Below are 21,581 nucleotides of genomic sequence, written 5' to 3' on the forward strand. Positions count from 1 at the left end.
TGTGAGTCAGGAAGCCTTCCAGCGAACTCCGGATCTGTATTGACCCGAAGGATTTAAATCGTATCATGCGGGAGCATTACCCTATCCCCAAGCGTGAGGAGATCACGTGCGAGATGGCTCGAGCAAACATATTCACCAAGCTCGATGCATCAAAAGGGCTTTTGGCAGATTCAATTGGACAAGTCCAGCAGAAAGCTGTGTACTTTCAACACCCCATTTGGCAGGTACTGCTACAATACAATGCCATTTGGAATCACATCAGCATCTGAAGTGTTCCACCGCATCATGGAGCAGATGATGGAGGGCATTGAGGGTGTGCGCGTCTATGTGGACGACATCATCATCTGGTCCACCACCCTGCAGGAGCATATCAGTCGCCTCCAACACGTTTTTAAGCGAATACGGGACCAAGGCCTGCGCCTCAACGGAGCCAAATGTTCTTTCGGCCAGACCGAACTCAAGTTTTTAGGAGACCACATCTCCCGGTTGGGTGTGCGGCCGGATGCGGACAAGGTGGCAGCCATCACGGCCATACAGAAGCCGGCAGACAAGAAGGCGGTGCTCCGGTTCTTAGGAATGGTGAACTTCCTAGGAAAGTTCATCCCGAACCTCGCTTCCCACACCACGGCTCTCCGCAACCTAGTTAGGAAGACGACGGACTTCCACTGGCTTCCCGCCCACCAGCGTGAATGGGAGGAGCTCAAGGTCAAGCTCACCACCGCCCCAGTATTGGCGTTTTTCGATCCTGCAAGGGAGACGAAAATATCAACGGTCGCTAGCCAATCTGGTATAGGGGCGGTGCTCCTGCAACGAGATGACGCCTCGTCATGGGCCCCTGTTGCCCATGCGTCACGGGCCATGACACCCACAGAGCAGCGCTATGCGCAAATCGAGAAGGAGTGCCTAGGCCTGTTGACCGGTGTCGACAAGTTCCATGACTATGTGTATGGCCTTCCCCAGTTCACTGTGGAGACCGACCATCACCCGCTGGTCGGCATCATCCAAAAAGACCTCAATGACATGACCCCTCGCCTACAACGCATTCTGCTCAAGCTCCGGAGATACGATTTCCAGCTCGTGTACACACCGGGTAAGGACCTGATCATAGCCGACGCTCTGTCCAGGGCAGTCACCACTCCGTCCGACCCAGAGGGGTTCGTGTGCCAAGTCGACGCCCATGTGGCCTTCACGGCCGCCAATCTGCAGGCCACGGATGAATGCCTAACCCACATTCGCCGTGAGACTGCGGCTGACCCCCTACTACAACGTGTGATGCGCCACATGACTGACGGATGGCTCAAGGGACAATGCCCGCAGTTCTAAAATATTTGAGACGATCTGGCAGTCGTTGATGGCGTCCTCCTGAAGCTGGACCACATCATGATCCCACACAGCATGCATCACCTGGTTTTAGAGCAGCTGCATGAGGGCCATCTCGGCATAAAGTGCCGACGGAGGGCCCGAGAGGCTGTCTACTGGCCTGGCATAAATGAGGACATTGTCAACACAGTGCTCAATTGCCCCACCTGTCAGCGGTCCCAGCCGGCCCAACCACGGGAGAGACCCTTCAGCCCCATGAGTTGGTCACGTCCCCTTGGTCTAAGGTAGGCGTGGGCCTGTTCCATGCGCTCGGCAGGGACTATGTTCTCAGTTGACTATTTTTCCAGCTACCCAAAGGTTGTACGCCTACACGACATCACATCATCGGCTGTTATCCGTGCCTGCAAGGAGACCTTTGCTTGTCACGGCATCCCACTCAGTGATGTCGGACAATGGCCCCTGCTTCGCGAGCCAGGAATGGTCTAACTTCGCCAGCAGGTACAACTTTGTACACGTGACGTCCAGTCCCCTGCACCCCCAGTCAAATGGCAAAGCAGAAAAGGGCGTCCACATCGTAAAGAGGATCCTCTGCAAGGCTGCTGATGCAGGATCAGACTTCTGCCTCGCCTTGCTGGCCTATCGCTCGGCTCCACTGTCCACGGGCCTGTCACCAGTCCAGCTGCTGATGGGTCGCACCCTCAGGACCACTGTACCGTCCATTCACGTCCCAGACCTCGACCATGTTCCGGTCCTTCAACGGATTCAACAGTCTCGCGCGCAGCACAAGGCGGCGCATGACGCTCGAGCAACTGATCTTCCTGCTCTGGCGCCAGGTGACAACGTCCGAATCCATCTTCCAGAGGGTGGCTGGTCTGCGACTGCTGTGGTTCTTCGGCTGGTGGCTCATTCCTGGTTCGTCTGCCTGATGGCTCCATTCGCCGCCACAATCAGCGTGCCCTTCGTCTGGTTCCACGCTCACTAGCGACCCTCCACCGGTGCCACGCCCTCCTGTTGTCCCCAACCTGGACTTTGTGGAGCTTCCGGATACTCTGCATCCTCCTCACTTGGCCGTGGCCCGGCCAGATCCTCAGCCGGTGGCTCCTGACCCACCCGCGAGGCGGTCAACCCGAATTCGTCGCCCACCTCAAAGACTTGATTTATGAGCCTTACAATGCTTTGTTCTTTCATCCTGTTTCAGCATTTCACTAGTTTGTTTTTCGCATTAGTTTTGTTGTTGGTGTAACACCTTGTTTTTTTTTCTGCACAAGGCACCTTCCCGTGTATATAGACTAGCCTCATGTACATAGTTATGTAAATACTGCACACACATGGTCAGATACACTCATTACACGTTATTTATTCTCACATAGGCACATGTTCTTTGTAAAAAAAGGGGGGGGGGGGAGAATGTCATAATATATATGAAAATGAAATGAAAATTGCTTGTCACAAGTAGGCTTCAAATGAAGTTACTGTGAAAAGCCCCTAGTCGCTACTAGGATTGTCCTAGGAACCCCATATCCCCTTATTAATCAAGAACCTATCTACCTCTGTCTTAAAGACACTCTGTGATTTGGCCTCCACAACCTTCTGCGGCAAAGAGTTACACATATTTACCACCCTCTGGCTGAAGAAATTCTTACCCCTTTAAATTAAACCCTTGGAAGATGCTTAATATCAGAAAATATCAATTACTCTCAAGCCCTTCTTTCTTCATTTTCATTGCTACAGAATATCGTCCACAAACTATAAGCAGTAAAAGTAGTAAATACTTACCTGACTTTACCCACCACTTACCAATCACTCTCAAGAGTGAAATAGGCTAGAAAACAAAGAGTGAAAGTGCACCATTTCCCCCTCTGCAGCAAATTCCCATTGTGCTCCAAATTCCCAATACTCAGTCACTCTGGCTATGTCTCACCAGGATGTGTTCTCTCCACTTGCTGATGCACAAAGCTCACTAGCTTTTCAAACCTACCAAACATTAATCAACAATGATACAAGTATCCCATCTTCACAGGAAGAGCACATGAGACAACAGCCTCATCCAAGGCGTTCTCCTTGCATTGTGCACATTTTGCAACCAGGAATGAACTTTAAACACTTGAATCTTTATTCCATTTTAGTTAATTTAGCAAGTTTGAAGTAAATTGCTTCTTTCTAATAATTTTTATTATTGTCACAAGTAGGCTTATATTAAACACTGCAATGTAGTTACTGGAAAAAGCCCCTAGTATCTGCACTCCAGCGCCAGTTCGGGTACACTGAGGGAGAATTCAGAATGCCCAATTCACCTAACAAGCACGTCTTTTGGGACTTGTGGGAGGAAACCGGAGCGCCCGGAGGAAACCCACGCAGACACGGAAAGAACGTGCAGCCACCACACAGACAGTGACTCAAGCCGGGTATCAAATCTGGGACCCTGGCCCTGTGAAGCAGTGCTTACCAATGTGCTACCATGCCACCCATACTGCATTAAGCATAGTAATACGCAACACGATTTTACAGCCAAAATGTGCAACTACCTGTGAGGCTTCAACGAGAGGGAAGTTTATAATATTCAGTCCTAACATTTTCCCCTAATTTAGTCATTCATATTTTTGCTTTTCTTTCTTCATCTTGGTGAATTCGCATACCCATTGTTAATCTTAAGTGAGATTTATTTGAACTAAGATTTACGGGGTTCATTGTTTGAAACAACTTCCCAGCTCTACTTCCACAGATTTAACTACATGTGAAGAATAAACACTTGACTGGTGAATTCAGAAAGGTTATTAACCGTTTTAAAAGGCAAAAGGTCAGAAAGATAAAAAAGCCAAGTGTCAATTAACAGTAATTAGCTGTAATTGACAGTAAGAGAAAGCTTAACTTGAACAATTGAACAGACTTCTCATCAGCCTCCAGCACGTGAAGTGAAGGCTCCACGATCATGGATAATATGTGAAAACCCCCAAGATATCTTCTGGAGGCCTTTTTTTCATACCTTAAAATGACAAAAGCCCATCTTCATCAATTGTTGGAAAATAGACAATTGGTCTATAATTTGTCAATAACGAAATAAGAGCTAGCCCATTGGTATTTAACTCATTACACCCATAAGACAGTGGCTTCTCTTAAGTGTTCAGTGAGATATTAAACACCTCTCAATTAAAGTATCTTCCTGAGCAGAAGAGAAATTGTAAAAGGAAGAAAAATGTTCCATGACTAAACAAGGAGGTCAAGGAGGACATAAAGGCACGTCTAGGGCATACTATATGTAATAATCCACAGGAGGCAGGGGTTCCGTCACTGCACCAGTATTTATTTCTCGTGTCCGGGTCTGTCACCTCTGTGTCGTCCGCCGGGTTGTTCTCCGACATGGGTGGGGTGTACCTTATAGGTGCCCGTCTTTTCCTTGACGACCTCCTTGGAAGTTGTTCTTCCTACTCCTCGGGGAGAGGTGTCGCGGCGGCCTCGTCGAACGTGTCCATCTCCGACTCTGACGATGACGGGGTCCGGAGAAATTGCTCGGGGCTGGGGGGTGGGTATCTTTTCCGTCTGGGCTATCCCAGCTGGAAGCGTTCCTGCTTCGCCTGCCTCCAGGTGTGGTTCCGCTGCCCTTATTTGGTCTAGGTGTTTCTTCAGCACCTTACCTCCTACCGAAACTTCATATGATATGGGCCCTGTTTGGGACTCTACCGTGCCTTTGACCCACGTTGGTCCATTCCCATAATTCTTGACCCAAACCGGTGCCCCCACCTGGAAATGTCTCTGCTGCCAACTATTATCATGCCCCCTGCGTTGGACCTACTGTTGTTTCTCCACTTTCCACGTTAAATTTGGGAAAAGGAGACTCAGCCTCGTTCGCAGCCGCCTTCCCATTAAGAGTTCAGCTGGCGGTATGCCTGTTGTGGAATGCGGTGTGGTCCTGTAATCAAACAGCCAGCGGGAGAGTTTGGTGTCCATTGACGCTGCCGGCTGTTGCTCGAGTCCCGCTTTTAGTGTCTGGACCGCTCTCTCTGCCAGGCCGTTGGACGCTGGATGGTAAGGGGCCGTTTTGATGTGGCGGACTCAGTTTCCCTTTAGGAATTTTCCAAATTCCCCACTTGTGAATGCCGTTCCTTTGTCCGACACCAATACCTCCGGAAGTCCATGTGTTGCAAACGAGGCCCTGAGCTTTTCAATTGTCGATGCTGTGCTTGCCGCGTTTACCCGGTGGACGTCCAACCATTGAGTGGGCGTCCACTATCACCAAAAACATTTGAGCCCATGAAAGGGCCGGCGTGGTCAATATGCAGGCGGGTCCACGGTCTGCCTGGCCATTCCCATGGGTGCAATGGCGCAGCTGGTGGCACTCTTTGCCCTGGTTGGCACTCTTGGCACCGACGTACCAAGGCTGCTATGTCTGTGTCCAATCCAGGCCACCAAACGTAGCTTCAAGCTAGCATCTTCATTTTAGACACCCCTGGGCGTCCGTGATGTAACTCGGTTAAGATTGCCCGACGGCCCTGAGCTGGGACTATTACCCGGGCTCCCCATAATAGGATACCGTCTTCTCCGGTTATTTGGTCCCTTTTGCTCCAGTACGGGTGCACCTGGGGCTCCACTGGTCTCTCCAGTTCCCCTGTTAGCAGCAAATGCTTCACCTTGGCTAAAACTGGGTCTTTTTGCGTCCACAACCGAATATGTTGTGCGTCCACTGGTAGGGTGTCCAAAAAGTTTAGAGTCATTACGGTCTCCTCTACTTTCGGTATTAGCGGCGGGGTGTCTGGGAGATGCTCAAGGCATCTGCATTTGCTACTCGCGTTCCCGGTCTGTGCTCCAGAACGTGTCTATACGCCGCCAGTAGCAACGCCCAGCGTTGGATTCTAGCTGATGCAATCGGGGGTATTGCCTGGTCTTCTTTTAAAAACCCTAATAACGGCTTATGGTCCGTCACTATGGTGAATTTCCGCCTGTACAGATACTGGTGAAATTTTTTTTTTTTTTTTTTTTTTTTTTTTAAAAACTGCAAATATCACCGCCAGTCCTTCCTTCTCGATTTGGGCGTACTTTCTCTCAGCCATCGCCAAGGTCCTCGAAGCATAGGCTATTGGCCGTTCGTCCCCATTCCTTCCTTTATGGGCTAAAACGGCTCCTACCCCATAAGGTGATGCATCACACGTGACCACCAACTCCTTCCTTGGGTCATAATGCTCCAGGACATTTTTCGGATGACAGCTGTTCCTTAATGTCCCTAAATGCTCGGTTTTGGCGGGCGGCCCATTTCCATTCTTGTCCCTTTTTTAGTAGCTGATGGAGGGGTCCTAGGATGGACACCCTATTTTCAATAAATCTGCCATAATATATGTTACCAACCCTAGAAATTATCGTAGCTCCTGGACCGTGGTAGGAGCTGGGGCTTCTTTTATTGCCCTTACTCGGTCTTCCAATGGGTGTAAGCCCGACTCGTCTACTTTATATCCCAGGTATGTCACTTGTGGGGCCAGAAAAACACTTTCTCTTTTCAGCTGTACGCCTGCCTTTGCGAAACGCCTGAGCACTTCCTCCAGGTTCCTTCAGTGTTCCCGGTTTGTCCTACCCGTGATTAAGACATCGTCCAAATAAATCGCCACCTGCGGTAGTCCCTGCAGAATATTTTCCATCGTACGCTGGAATATAGCGCAGGCTGATGACACTCCGAAGGGTAGCCTAGCATAACAAAAAAGTCCCTTCAGGGTGGTGATCGTAGCGAACTTCTGGGAGTCCTTGTCCAGTTTTAACTGCAGGTAGGCGTGGCTCATGTCCAGTTTCGTGAACAAAAGCCCACCTGCCAATTTGGCATATGGGTCGTCTATTTTCGGGATCGGGTATTTGTCCAGCAGAGCGTATTTGTTTACCATCTGTTTGAAATCTCCACAGAGACATAGAGCCGTCTGGCTTCAAAATTGGTACCACCGGAGCTGTCCATTCCGAGAACTGTACTGGTCTGATAATGCCGTCGCGCCGTAACCCTTCTATTTCGACATCTACTTTCTTCCTTAATGCAAAAAAATACCGGCATGGCCTTACAAAATTTCGGAAGGGCTTCTGGGTCCACGTGTAAAGTTGCTTTGGTGCCTCCAATTTCCCCCAAACCTTCTTGGAAGACCTCGGAGTATTTTTGGAGTACTCCACTCACCTGCCCACTTCCACTCTGGAAAATTTTCATCCAATCTAAGTTTAGGTCTTTCAGCTAGTTCCGTCCTATTAAGTTTGGTCCGGATGCCCTCTACTATTGTCAATGGTAATCTGAGCAACTGTTTGTCATATTCCACGGGTACATGAGTCGTGCCTAGAACATCCAGGGGTTCCCCCGTGTAGGTTTTAAATTTTGTCAATGTTTTTGTTAGGGTTAGTATCTGGTGTCCATCTTTGATTTTTTAAAATGCTGCCACTCCCATCACTGATACAGGCTGCACCCGTGTCTATTTCCATTATTGTCAGCCGACTGTTCATCCGTGGGGTAATCTTAATAGAACATAAGAACTAGGAGCAGGAGTAGCCCATCTGGCCCCTCGAGCCTGTTCCACCATTCAATGAGATCATGGCTGATCTTTTGTGGACTCAGCTCCACTTTCCGGCCTGAACACCATAACCCTTAATTCTTCAAAAAAACTATCTTTATCTTAAAAACATTTAATGAAGGAACCTCTACTGCTTCACTGGGCAAGGAATTCCATAGATTCACAACCCTTTGGGTGAAGAAGTTCCTCCTAAACTCAGTCCTAAATCTACTTCCCCTTATTTTGAGGCTATGCCCCCTAGTTCTGCTTTCACCCGCCAGTGGAAACAACCTGCCCACATCTATCCTATCTATTCCCTTCATAATCTTATATGTTTCTATAAGATCCCCAGAATAGGTTCTGCTTTCTTCTTCACAATATTATATAACTGTTCCCCTTCGGAGGAGGATGGGGCATCTAGGTTGTGTACTTCTCTGCGTCCCCACCTGCTATTCTTCTTTTGCCACCTCTTTCGAGGGTTTCTGTCGCTGTTACACCACTCTGTCTGGTGCCAGAAATGGTCCTTCTCTGTTGGGGGAGCCTCAGCCGGTAGTTCCCTCTGTCTCCAGTTAGTCCTAACAAACTTGGGGGCAGTTCTGGGGTTTTCCTTTGGCCCTCTATTCCTCAGGCTTTTCCTGAGGGCGGCTATCTGGTAGCTGGACCCCTTGTGGTAGTCCCTCTCCCAGGTATCTACCTCCATTGGCGTGCCCTGTAGTTCCTGCGCCCACTTGCTGCCTTTTCTAGGGACAGTGCGAGCTGTAATGCCCGCCTGCAGTCTAGCTGCATTTCCGCCAACAGGCACTTCTCTATTGTGAGGTCGTTTATGCCACATACTAACCGGTCCCGAAGCATTTCATTTAGCATCGGGCCAAACTCACATTTTTCCGCCAGCCTTCTCAGGCGGGTCAAGAAATTTGTGACTGAATCTGTCTTCCCGCTTCGTTGTGTAGAATCTGTACCTACGCAAAATGAGGGGTGGTTTAGGGTCATAGTGCTCTTCCACCAATTTTGTTAATTCTTGGAAAGGTATCGTGTCCGGCGTATCGGGATAAGTTAAACTCCGTATAATGGCGAAGGCTGAGGGTCCGCACGCTGACAGCAGTATAACCCGTTTCCTTCCGTCCTCCATTATCTCATTGGCCTGGAAGAAGTAACACATTCTCTCCACATACTGGGACCAGTCCTCAATAGTCAGGTCGAATGCATCTAACTTCCCAAAAAGTGGCATTTTTGAAAGAGCAAGGCTTACCCTCCAAGTACAGCAGCTGGTCTCCGCAAGGTTCTTTGTTTACCTCGTCGCCACTGTAATAATCCACAGGAGGCAGGGGTTCCGTCACTACACCAGTATTTATTTGCAATAACCATATACAAGAGCAGCTCCAAACAGTGCTGCTAGCATTCCAGTCAACTTAAGACTGCCTCACAAAGCCTACACAGGTGCTTATATGGGCCCCCTCAATGAGCTATCATTGAGGGAGCGCATACTCCAATTGGCCAACCAATAATGCCAATTGGAGGTCATTACACTATACTACAAAAGCTAGTGGTAATCTGGAGGATTGGGAGAACTTTAGGGGTCAGCAAAAGGCTATTAAAAAGAGAATGAAAAAAAAGGAAGCTAACAGAAAACATAGACACTGATACCAAAAGCTTCTGTAAGTATATAATAGCTAAAGTAAATGTTGACCCTTTAGAGGATGATGCTGCTGAGGTAATAATGGGGAACACAGAGATGACAGAGGCACTGAACCAATATTTTGGGTAGCATGGTAGCACAAGTGATTATCACTGTGGCTTCACAGCGCCAGGGTTCCAGGTTTGAATCCCTGCTGGGTCACTGTCTGTGCAGAGTCTGCATGTTCTCCCAGTGTGTGCGTGGGTTTCCTCCGGGTGCTCCGGTTTCCTCCCACAGTCCAAAGATGTGCAGGTTAGGTGGATTGGCCATGCTAAATTGCCCTTAGTGTCCAAAAAGGTTAAGAGGGGTTATTGGATTATGGGGATAGGATGGAAGTGAGGGCTTAAGTGGGTCGGTGCAGACTCAATGGGTCGAATGGCCTCCTTCTGCACTGTATGTTCTATGTTCTATTTTGCCTCTGTCTTTATGGTAGAGGATAATAAACATATTCCAAGAACTGCAGTTAATGCAGAGGAATTCAGTGAAATAACCATCACCAGGCAGACGGTATTGAATGAACTAATGGGATTAAAGGCAGGCAAGTCTCAGAGACCTGATGGCCTGCACCCTAAGATATTAAAGGAGGTGGCAACAGAGATAGTGGATGCATTGGTTATGATATTTCAAAATTCCCTGGATTCTGGAAAGGTCCCGGGGATTGGAAACACATTAATGTGACACCCCTGTTCAAAAAGGGAGAGAAGCAAAAAGTAGGAAACTATAAACTGGTTAGCTTGACCTCTGTAGGGGAAGTTGCTGGAATCAATCATTAATCATAGAATTATCATAGAATTTACAGTGCAGAAGGAGGCCATTCAGCCCATCAAGTCTGCACCAACTCTTGGAAAGAGCACCCTACCCAAGGTCAACACCTACACCCTATCCCCATAACCCGGTAACCCCACCCAACACTAGGGGCAGGGCTCCTCCTTAAGGAGGAGATGACTAAACATTTGGAAAGACAAAGCTCAAACCACCATTATCAGCATGGTTTTATAAAGGATAAGACGTGTTTGACAAACTTTCTTGAGTTCTTTGAGGACGTAACCAGTAAAGTGGATAAGGGGAAACCTGTTGATGTGGTATTCAGACTGGAGTCCAGTTACTAGTGGTGTACCACAAGGATCTGTTTTGGGGCCACTGCTGTTTGTCATTTTTATAAATGACCTGGAGGAGGGCGTAGAAGGATGGATGAGTAAATTTGCTGATGACACTAAAGTCGGTGGAGTTGTGGACAGTGCGGAAGGATGTTACAAGTTACAGAGGGACATAGATAAGCTGCAGAGCTGGGCTGAGAGCTGGCAAATAGAGTTTAATGCAGAAAAATGTGAGGTAATTCATTTTGGAAGGAATAACAGGAAGACAGAGTACTGGGCAAATGGTAAGATTCTTGCTAGTGTGAATGAGCAGAGAGATCTTGGTGTCCATGTACATAGATCCCTGAAAGTTGCCACCCAGGTTGAGAGGGTTGTTAAGAAGGCGTACGGTGTGTTAGCTTTTATTGGTAGAGGGATTCAGTTTCGGAGCCATGAGGTCATGTTGCAGCTGTACAAAACTCTGGTGCGGCTGCATTTGGAGTATTGCGTGCAGTTCTGGTCGCCGCATTATGGGAAGGATGTGGAAGCGTTGGAAAGGGTGCAGAGTAGATTTACCAGGATGTTGCCTGGTCTGGAGGGAAGATCTTATGAGGGAAGGCTGAGGGACTTGAGGTTATTTTCTTTAGAAAGAAGAAGGTTAAGAGATGACTTAATTGAGGCATACAGGATGATCAGAGGATTAGATAGGGTGGACAGTGAGAGCCTTTTTCCTCGGATGGTGATGTTGAGCACGAGGGGACATAGCTTTAAATTGAGGGGTGATAGATACTGGACAGATGTCAGAGGTAGGTTCTTTACTCAGAGAGTAGTAAGGGCGTGGAATGCCCTGCCTGCAGGGCATCGCCAACATTAAGGGCATTTAAATGGTCATTGGATAAACATATGGATGATAAGGGAATAGTGTAGATCGGCTTTAGAGTGGTTTCAAAGTTTGGCGCAACATCGAGGGCCGAAGGGCCTGTACTGCGCTGTAATGTTCAATGTTCTATGTATATCTGGACTTCCAAAAGACGTTTGACAAATATTGATCCAGAAGGTGAGAGCGCTGGGGGCTGGGGGTAGACTACTAGATTGGTTTGAGGATTGGCTGACTGACAGAAAGCAGAGGGTCAGGTTAAATTGGTCCTTCTCTGGCTGGTGAACTGTAACTAGTGGGATACCGCAGGGTTCAGTCCTCGGACCTCAACTGGTTACAATCTATATAAATCGTCTGCAAGCAGGGACAGAGTGTAACATAGCAAAATTTGTGGTTGATACTGAAATAGGTGGGAAACCAGGCAGTGAAGAGGAGAAACCAATTTTACAGACAGATATAGATAGGAGATTGGGTCAAAATTTGGCAGATGGAGTTCAATGCGGATAAATGTGGGGTTATCTATTTTGGCCGATAAAATAGTCAGGCAAATTATTATTTAAATGGAAGCAAATTTAAATTGCATCTGGGCGGAGGGATCTGGGTGTCTTTGTTCATGAATCGCAGAATGTCTGTATGCAGGTACAAACTGTGATAAGAAAGGCAAATGGAAGTGCGGACAGGGAAGGGGGAGGTAGTGTCGGAGCTGAGGAAGACAAATGAGGAGTTCAGGGAGTATTATGACAAATTGTATAGGGCCGACTCGGGTGGTGCGGAAGGGGACGTTTTTGCACGAGGCTGGAATTCCCACGGCTGGATGAGGAGAGGAGGCAGGGGCTGGAGGAGCCCTTAGGGTTGAAAGGAGTGATGGAAAGTATAAAAGGGATGAAGTTGGGGAAGGCCCCAATGTCGGACGGTTCCCGAGCAGAATTCTCTCAGGAGTTTGTATCGGAGTTGGCGTCACATTTGTTGGGGGTGTTTAGCAAGGCTCTGGAGAAGGTGGAGCTGCCGGAGACACTGACACAGGCATCAATCACACTAATTCTGAAGAAGAGGACAGACCCTCTAGCGTGTGGGTCATATAGGCCCATACCACTGTAGAATACAGATGTAAAGTTTTGACTAAGATAGTGGTGGGGAGGATTGGAGGACGCGTTCCGGAGGTGGTGCAGAGGACCAAATGGGGTTCCTAAAGGGCAGCCAACTTTTCAGTAACATTAGGCGGTTATTAAATGTGGTCATGACCTCGTAGAAGGGACAGGTACCTGAGATAATGGTCTCTATGGACGCAGAGAAGGCTTTCGACCGGGTGGAGTGGCGGTACCTGTTTGAGGTACTGGGAAGGTTTGGGTTCGGTCCAAAGTTTGTGGCGTGGTGTGCCTGCTGGACGTGACCCTGGTGTCGAGTGTACAGACAAATGAGATGAGTTCACAGAGCTTCAGGTTGCACAGAGGAACGAGGCAGGGGTGTCCGCTGTCGCCCTTGTTGGTTGTGCTGGTGATAGAACCCTTGGCTCCTTTGGGGGTCAGCAGAGTGGCAGGGGATTACGAGGGGGAGTAGGGAGAATTGGGTGTCACTGTATGCAGACAACCTGCTGCTGTTCATATCAGACCCATGGAGAGTACAGGGAGAATTATGGGCTGATTAGTGAGGTTCGGGGCCCTTCTCGGACTACAAGCTGAATGCAAGAAAAAGTGAGGTGTTTCCGGTGAATGATTGGGGTGTTGTCATTTAGGATAGCCAGGGATAGGTCTCGGTATTTGGGGGCCAAGGTGACGGGGGAGTGGGCAATGATGGAGGAGGTAAAGGAGGACTTTAGGAGGTGGGATGCATTACACCTGACACTGGCGGGAGGGTCCAGATGGTAAAAATGAATGTTCTGCCAAAGGTCCTATTTGTTTTCCAGACCCTCCCAATCTTCATTCCGAAGGCCTTTTTCCATAGACTGGACGCAGCAATTTCAGAGTTTATATGGCTGGAGAAGGTACCTAGGGTAAAGAGGGCCCTGCTACAGAGGCAGAGGCAGAAAGGGGGGTTGGTGTTACCAAATCACCTGCACTATTACTGGGTGGCGAACGTGGAGAAGGTGAGGCAGTGGTGGGAAGGAGCAGGGTCAGAAAGGGTCAGGATGGAGGAGGAGTCCTGTAGGGGGTCCAGCCTGAGGGCCATGGTGATGGCAGCACTACCGCTGGCACGAGGAGGTATTCTGAGAGCCCAGTCGTACAGTCTACGATTAGGGTGTGGAACCAGCTGAGGAGATACTTTAGGATGGAGAGGATATCGATGCGAACACTGTTTAAGCCTGGCGAGATGAATAGCATGTATAGGAGGTGACACAAAAGAAAGGCAAATGAAATGTTAGTGTTTATTGCTAAAGAACTGGAGTATAAAAGTAGAGAAGTATTGTTGCAGTTGTGTAGGGTGGAGAGAGGTGGGGCTGGTAAGGGCGAGGGATCTATACCTAGAGGAGAGGTTTGCAAGCCTGGAAGAGCTGCGGGAGAGGGTAGAGCTTTTGAAAGGAAATGAATTCAGGCATATGCAAGTGAGGGACTTTGCACGGAAAGTATAGAGAGGGTTCCCAAGCTGCTAAAGTATACCTCATTGGAATTGTAAGAAGTCTTACAACACCAGGTTAAAGTCCAACAGGTTTGTGTCGAATCACTAGCTTTCGGAGCACAGCTCCTTCCTCAGGTGAATGAAGTGGTGGATTCCAGAAACATGGCCGGGATTCTCCGACCCCCACGCCGGGTCGGAGAATCGCTGGGGGGGGGGGGGGGCGAGAAACGCGCCACGCCGTCCCAACACCAGCTCACCGATTCTCCGTCGCCAATTCTCGGATGCCCGCCGGATTGCCGCTGCGCCGGTTGGGGGCCATTGGAAGCGCCCCCCCCCCCCGGTGATTCTCCGGGCCTCGACGGGCCGAGTGCCCGCCGAGTTCGGCTATGTCCCGCTGGCAAAGGTTACGTATGGTCCCACACGTTGGGACCTGGAAGTTCTGTCTGCGGGGCCAGTCCTGGTGGGGTGGGGTGATCCGACCCCGGGGGGCCCTCCACGATGGCCTGGCCCACGATCGGGACCTACCGATCAGACGGAGCAACTGGAGAGAGTGGTAATCCCAGGTGAAAGAGGTGTGAATTGTCTCCAGTCAGGACAGTTGTTAGGATTTCTCAAGCCAAGGCCAGATGGTGGGGGGTGAATGTAATGCGACATGAATCCAAGGTCCCGATTGAGGCCGGGCTCATGTGTGCAGAACTTGGCTATAAGATTCCGACTGGCGATTCTGTGTTGTCGCGCGTCCTGAACTTCGCCTTGGAGAACGCTTACCTGAAGATCAGAGGCTGAATGCCCTTGACTGCTGAAGTGTTCCCTGACTGAAAGGGAACATTCCTGCCTAGTGATTGTTGTGCGATGTCCGTTCATCCGTTGTCACAGCGTCTGCATGGTCTCGTCAATCACGGGACATCCTTTCCTGCAGCGTATGAGGGAGACAACGTTGGACGAGTCGCACAAGTATGTACCGCGTACCTGGTGGGTGATGTTCTCGCGTGTAATGGTGGTACCCATGTCGATGATCTGGCACGTCTTGCAGAGATTGTCATGGCAGGGTTGTGTGGTGTCGTGGTCACTGTTCTGAAGGCTGGGTAGTTTGCTGTAAACAATGGTTTATTTGAGGTTGCGCGGTTGTTTGAAGGCAAGTAGTGTGGGGATGACCTTGGCAAGACGTTCGTCTTCATCGATGACGTGTTGAAGGCTGCGAAGAAAATGTCGTAGTTTCTCTGCTCCGGGGAAGTACTGGACGACGAAGGGTACTCTGTCAGTTGTGTCCCGTGTTTGCCTTTTGAGGAGGTCGGTGTGGTTTTTTGCTGTGGCGCGTTGGAACTGTCGATCGATGAGTCGAGCGCCATGTCCCGTTCGTGCGAGGGCATCTTTCAGCGTCTGTAGATGTCTGTTACGCTCCTCCTCATCTGAGCAGATCTTGTGTATACGTAGGGCTTGTCCATAGGGTTGGTTTCTTTAATGTGTTTCGGGTGGAAGCTGGAGAAGTGGAGCATCGTGAGGTTATCCGTGGACTTGCGGTAAAGTGAAGTGCTGAGGTGACCGTCCTTGATAGAGCTGAGTGTGTCCAAGAATGCAACCGATTCTGGAGAGTAGTCCATGGTGAGTCTGATTGTGGGATTGAACTTATTGATGTCATCGTATTGTAATTTATTGATGTAATCATACAGGGGACATATACGGGTGGCTGGGAGAGTAGGGGGTAGCACAGGTGCTGCAGGAGAAATGGGAGGAGGAGTTGGGGAGTGTGGAGTGATGCGATGCGCAGAGTGAATTCAAATTCCTTGGGTGCGAGAATCAGTTTGATACAGTTTAATTTGGTACACAGGGTGCACATGACTCGGGCGACGATGAGTGGGTTCTTCCAGTGGATGACAGACGAGTGTGAGAAGTGTGGGCGATGTCATGTGAGGGTCCCTTTAAGAAAAGTGTGTTTATCAAATAGCTGCAGTGATTTCATTGTGTGGGTGGAGCTGAGCTGTGTTTCTGGCTTTTACTTTCGTTTTGAGCAGGAAGCTGTTTTGTAGCTGAGTTTTTGGTTTCAAATTTCAGTTCGGAGCTGCATTCAAACAAGAAGGTGTATTTTGATCTCTCTCTCTCTCTCTGCATGCTAAAGAATGTCTTCAGATCACTTGATAATTTAAAAGTGATAACTGCTTTCTGTAGAGAATTCAAACCTGCTGAGCGGGATTCTCCGACTCCCCGCCGGGCCGGAGAATCGCCGGGGGGGCGGCGTGAATCCCGCCCCGCCAGCTGCCTAATTCTCCGGCGCCGGGGTTTTGGCGGGGGTGGGAATCGCGCCACGCCAGTCGGCGGCTGCTAGCAGCGGACCCCCGCCGATTCTCCAGCCCGCGATGGGCCGAGCGGCTGCCCGTTTTAGGCCGGTCCTGCCGGTATAAATTAGACCAGGTACTTACCGGAGGGACCTGGCTCTGCGGGCGGCCTCTGGAGTCCTCGGAGTGGCGCGGGGGGATCTGACCCCGGGGGGTGCCCCCACGGTGGCCTGGCCCGCGTTCGGGGTCCACCGATCCGCGGGCGGGCCTGTGCCGTGGGGGCACTCTTTCCCTCCGCACCGACTGCTGTGGACCTCCGCCATGGCCGGTGCGGAGACAAACTCCCCTGCGCATACACTGGGAGGACGCCAGCCCAAGCTGGCACTCCTGCACATGCGCCGGTTGGCGTAACGCCAAGCCCCTTCTGCGCGGTTGGCGTGGCGCCAACCCTGCTGGCGCCAGCCTAGCCCCTGAAAGTGTGGAGGATTCCGCACCTTCCAGGCGGCCAGACGCCGGAGTGGTTCACGCCACTCCTCGGCGCCGGGACCGCCCGCCCCGCCGGGTAGGGGAGAATCCCTTAGTTAAAAAGGGTATTTGAATTATGGGTGTTGTTCGGAAAGTTATTAAGGGTTACCTATAGAGTATTGTATCTGTGGGGATTATTTGTGCTGGTAGTTGATAAACTGTTTACTGTGTGTTTATAAAATGTTAACTGGATTTATGGAATAGCCATTGTTTTGTTTAAAAATACTTAAGGTCTCTGTTGCATAACACCTGGAAAGTGGGCCCTGGTGCTCCCCATAACTAAAACCGATTAAAAGTTGTGGGTCAGGTGAACTCCATGATATACTTTGGTGTTCTCTAAACCCTGGCCTATAATAGTGAGGACCTGCAAACTACACGCATATGTTCTGGGGCTGTAAGAATTTGGAGAGATGCTTGGCAGAGGTGTTCTGGATGCTCGCAAAGATTGTGGGGGCAGAGGTCAGGTCGACCCTATGGTGGCGATTTATGGGGTATCGGAAATGCCCTTCCCCCAGCAGTGGCATGATGAGGTTCATTCCCAGAAAGATTGGGAGCATAATTTAAATAAATGTTAATAGCATCAAAGTTCTTTGCCAAAGTATTGTCCCCCCACCCTGGGATCTCCACCTAATTTCAGTGAGCTTTACAACAGGTTTTTAAAAACAGAAAGCCAGGCAAAGAGAACCTGCAAGGGCGCACAGGTTAGTATAGCCCCCGTGGGAAAGGGAATGTGCCTGGGCAGTGGCCTGGCATTGCCGCCTGGCACTCCATCCTGATACTGCCCTCCAAGACACTTGAACTGCCCCTTGGCACTACCCAACACCCTGGCACTGCCTTCTCACACCACGGCACTGACAGGAGAGAGTGCCAGGGCAATGCTCCATGAGGGTGTACCCATATCCGTTAAGGGAAAGGACCTGCATACATGTGGGGATGGATCTTTGAGAATGTGGGGGGCTATGACTCTTTTTGTTATTGGAGATCGGGACGCCCTTTAAGAAACGTGACCCGATCTCGGGATTCCCGACGTTGCCAGCTTGTTCCAGCTCTGCCCTGCCGGTGTGTTGGCCTGGATCAGGCCTTCATCTTTTTTGCTCCAAGTGCTGGATTATTTGCCGAGAAATGATGGCTGTTCAGATGGCAAGCTGCATGCTGCTTTATTTGACTGAGCTCGCACTTGGTGCACAAATGATAAAATTCCGCCCATAACATGAGTGTTGGTCTTCTGGAGAGTGGGAATAGGGTGTTAATAGTAGATACTAAGGAAATGGTGGATGAAATGAACAGATATTTTACTTCTCTTTTCACCATAAAACTACAAGAAACATTCCAGTAATACTTCTGAATGGAAGGTTGTGACTAGTGGTGTTCCACAGGGATCTGTGCTGGGGCCTCTGTTGTTTGTAGTGTCCATATAAACGATATGGAGGAAAACGTAGCTGGTCTGATTAATAAGTTCACGGATGACACCAAGGTTGATAGCGTTGAGGATTGTCAGAGGATATAGCAGGACACAGATAGGTTTGAGATTTGGGCAGAGAAATGGCAAATGATGTTTAATCTGGACAAACGTGAGGTAATGCATTTTGATAGGTCTAACATAGAGGGGAAATATCCCATAAATGGCAAAACTCTTAGGGATATAGGAAGTCAGAGAGATCTGGGCGTGCAGGTCCACAGATCTTTGAAGGCGTCAACATAAGTGAAGTGGACAAGGTAGTCAAGAAAGCATACGGAATGTTTGCCTTCATTGGACGGGGCATCTAGTATAAAAACTGGCAAGTCATGCTACAGTTTTATAGAACCTTGGTAAGGCCGCACTTGTAATATTGCGCACAATTCTGGTCGCCACACTACTAGAAGTATGTGGAGGCTTTGGAGAGGGTGCAGAGGAGGCTTACCAGGATGTTGCCTGGTCTGGAGGGTATTAGCTATGTGGAGGGGCTGAATAGACTCGGACTGTTTTTATTAGAAAGAAGGAGATTAGGGGTGACCTGATAGAGGTCTACAAGACCATGGATAGAGTGGATAGGCAGGCACTGTTTCCCAGGATGGAGCGGTAAGTCACTGGGGGCATAGGTTTAAAGTCCGTGGGGCAAAGTTGAGAGGAGATGTGCGAGGCAGAAGTTTTACACAGTGGGTGGTGAGTGCCTGGAACGCGTTGCCAGGGGAGGTTGTGGAAGCAGATACATTAATGCCGTTCAAAAGGGATCTTGACAAACACATGGATAGGATGGGTATAGAGGGATACGGCACTTGGAAGTGCAGCCAATTTTGGCAAAGGTTGGTATCATGACCGGTACAGGCTTGGAGGGCCGAAGGTCCTCTTCCTGTGCTGTATTGTTCTTTGTAATAGCTGCAAATTGGGAGGTTGAGGGGAGAGGGGAAGTTGGTGAAATTACAATCACGAGGGAAGCAGTACTGAGAAAACCAATGGAGCCGCGGCTCACAAGACTCTGGGTCCAGATGGACTTCAGCCTCAGGTTTTAAAAGAGGAGAGGTGGCTAACGAGGTAGTAGATCCGTTGGTGTTCATTTTCCAAAATTTGATATGTGCTGGAATGGTTACATTAGCAAATATAAAACTCAGTCTGTCAGGGGCCTTCTTTTGCTCTGGGAATGACATAGTTCAACTGGTTGCAGCTCGACTATCCAGGTAGATTCCTCTGCAAGTATCTCACTCGGACTCTCCTCTGGAATCTGTGTGTCACTTTCTTCAGTCCCAATAGGAACTGCACTTTAACCTGCCACTGGCTGATCAGTCACTTCATCTCTTGAACAAACTACCACACTACCTTCGGGCACAACTGGATTAGGCAGCAGCACTGGCTCCCGGGATGGCTCCAGCCTTCTGAAATGGTCCACGCGCTTCTTCACTAACTTGTCTTGTACTTGCACCTCTAACAATAGTGGGCCCAGTCTGGCCACCACAACTCCAGGAACCCAATTTGGGCCACTTCCAAAGTTTTCCATTAAGACTAGGTCATCTATCTCAAATTTCCTTTCTATTTTTGAAGAATTCTGTTTCCTCTTTTGACAAACCTGCCTTGACTCCACGCTCCCCTTCAAATTTAGAACTATGAGGCATAATCTGACCCTTAAGCGACGGCTCTGTAACAACTATTCCTGTTGTAGTATTGGGGCTGTTTCTGTAAGGAGGGGTGGTGTGGTGCCATGTGAATGTGTTTAATGCCATTAAAGGCCATCATAGAATTTACAGAATCATCATAGAATTTACAGTGCAGAAGGAGGCCATTCGGCCCATCGAGTCTGCACCAGCTCTTGGAAAGAGCACCCTACCCAAGGTCAACACCTCCGCCCTATCCCCATAACCCAGTAACCCCACCCAACACTAAGGGCAATTTTGGACATGAAGGGCAATTTATCATGGCCAATCCACCTAACCCGCACATCTTTGGACTGTGGGAGGAAACCGGAGGAAACCCACGCACACACGGGGAGGATGTACAGACTCCACACAGACAGTGACCCAAGCCGGAATCGAACCTGGGACCCTGGAGCTGTGAAGCAATTGTGCTATCCACAAGGCTACCGTGCTGCCCATGAACCTTTGGAATTTCGGCACCAATGAACGCTGTGCCATTGTGTGAAACTAACACCTCTGGCACACCATGGGCTGCAAAGTATTCTGCACATTCTCCTGTGTCTGCGTGGGTTTCCTCCGAGTGCTCCAGTTTCCTCCCACATGGCCCGAAAGACATGCTTGTGAGGTGAATTGGACATTCTGAATTCTCCCTCAGTGTACTCAAACAGGCGGCAGATTGTGGCAACTAGGGGCTTTTCACAGTAACTTCATTGTAGTGCTAATGTAAGCCTACTTGTGACACTAATAAAGATTATTATTATTACTATTAACAGGTGGTGATGGGATCTGGTACCAGTAGAATGTTTTTAGAGTCTCAAGATTCCATTTTGGTTTCTCTTTTGATTCCACAGCTTGGATTGAGGAATGTTAACCAACTCTCTCCCAAAAGATCCGGGGCCAGATTCTCCCGCCCTGCCCTCCCCAAGAACGTCATGGGCCAGCCATGTACGATGGAGAGCTCCATTGACCTCGGGCGGGATTCACTGGTCGCCGGACGGATGCGGCCGGAGAATCCCGCCCCCAGTTAAACTCTCCTGAGAAAGCCATTGTGAGGGCCGGCTCTTTCCAGCAACACTGGCTGTCGTCCCTTAAGATTGCAGAGGCTTGAAGTCAAACCACAAGCTGAAAACAAGGTTTGATGTGAAATATGTAAAATAAAGTGTCTATACAGAAAAATATAGGTCTGGATATGAACCTCAAGCTGAAGGCCCAATTTGATCAGAATGAAAGTGCATCTCCAGAAAGTCTGCTGCCAATGAGTACTAAATTTTCTAACTTGAATGAATGATTCTGCAAGGAAGACTATTACTCGCTGTAAGCCAGAGACTTTGATCAACCAACATGCTGTGTGGAACGTGTGCTAAAAAAAATCACCATTGGAAGCAATGACTCTTATTCTTTGACCTTCATCCTTATTATTTCACCCCTTCCCCCCCACTCTGTATTTGTTTCTCTTGTGTGGGGAAGTAGTAAATGGGACAGCTAAAGGAGATAGTAAGTTAGCTTGTTGTTATCCAGCTGGATTTACTGCATATTTGATCATTAAACCAGCCCCTGTAATTATTTGGCAGCCAAGGACCAAAGACTTTGGGAATTTTTATAATAATTAGTGGTTAATTTACTTGTCATCTAACTTCAGTCACATGGGGCTGGAAGTGACCGCACGCTTGCTCA

At 49.2% G+C, this 21,581-nt stretch overlaps 1 long non-coding RNA gene across 1 annotated transcript in view; it reads right to left on the reverse strand.

Annotated features, from left to right (window-relative positions):
• LOC140393556 (uncharacterized) overlaps positions 1-21,581 on the reverse strand; it is a 129,078-nt gene that overhangs the window by 100,535 nt on the left and 6,962 nt on the right. Inside the window, exon 2 of the long non-coding RNA XR_011935660.1 lies at positions 9,073-9,125. This is a non-coding gene — a long non-coding RNA (uncharacterized lncRNA). The remainder of the gene's footprint in view (positions 1-9,072; positions 9,126-21,581) is intronic.

This window comes from Scyliorhinus torazame, chromosome 17 (assembly GCF_047496885.1).
Source record: "Scyliorhinus torazame isolate Kashiwa2021f chromosome 17, sScyTor2.1, whole genome shotgun sequence".
Lineage (NCBI taxonomy): Eukaryota > Metazoa > Chordata > Chondrichthyes > Carcharhiniformes > Scyliorhinidae > Scyliorhinus > Scyliorhinus torazame.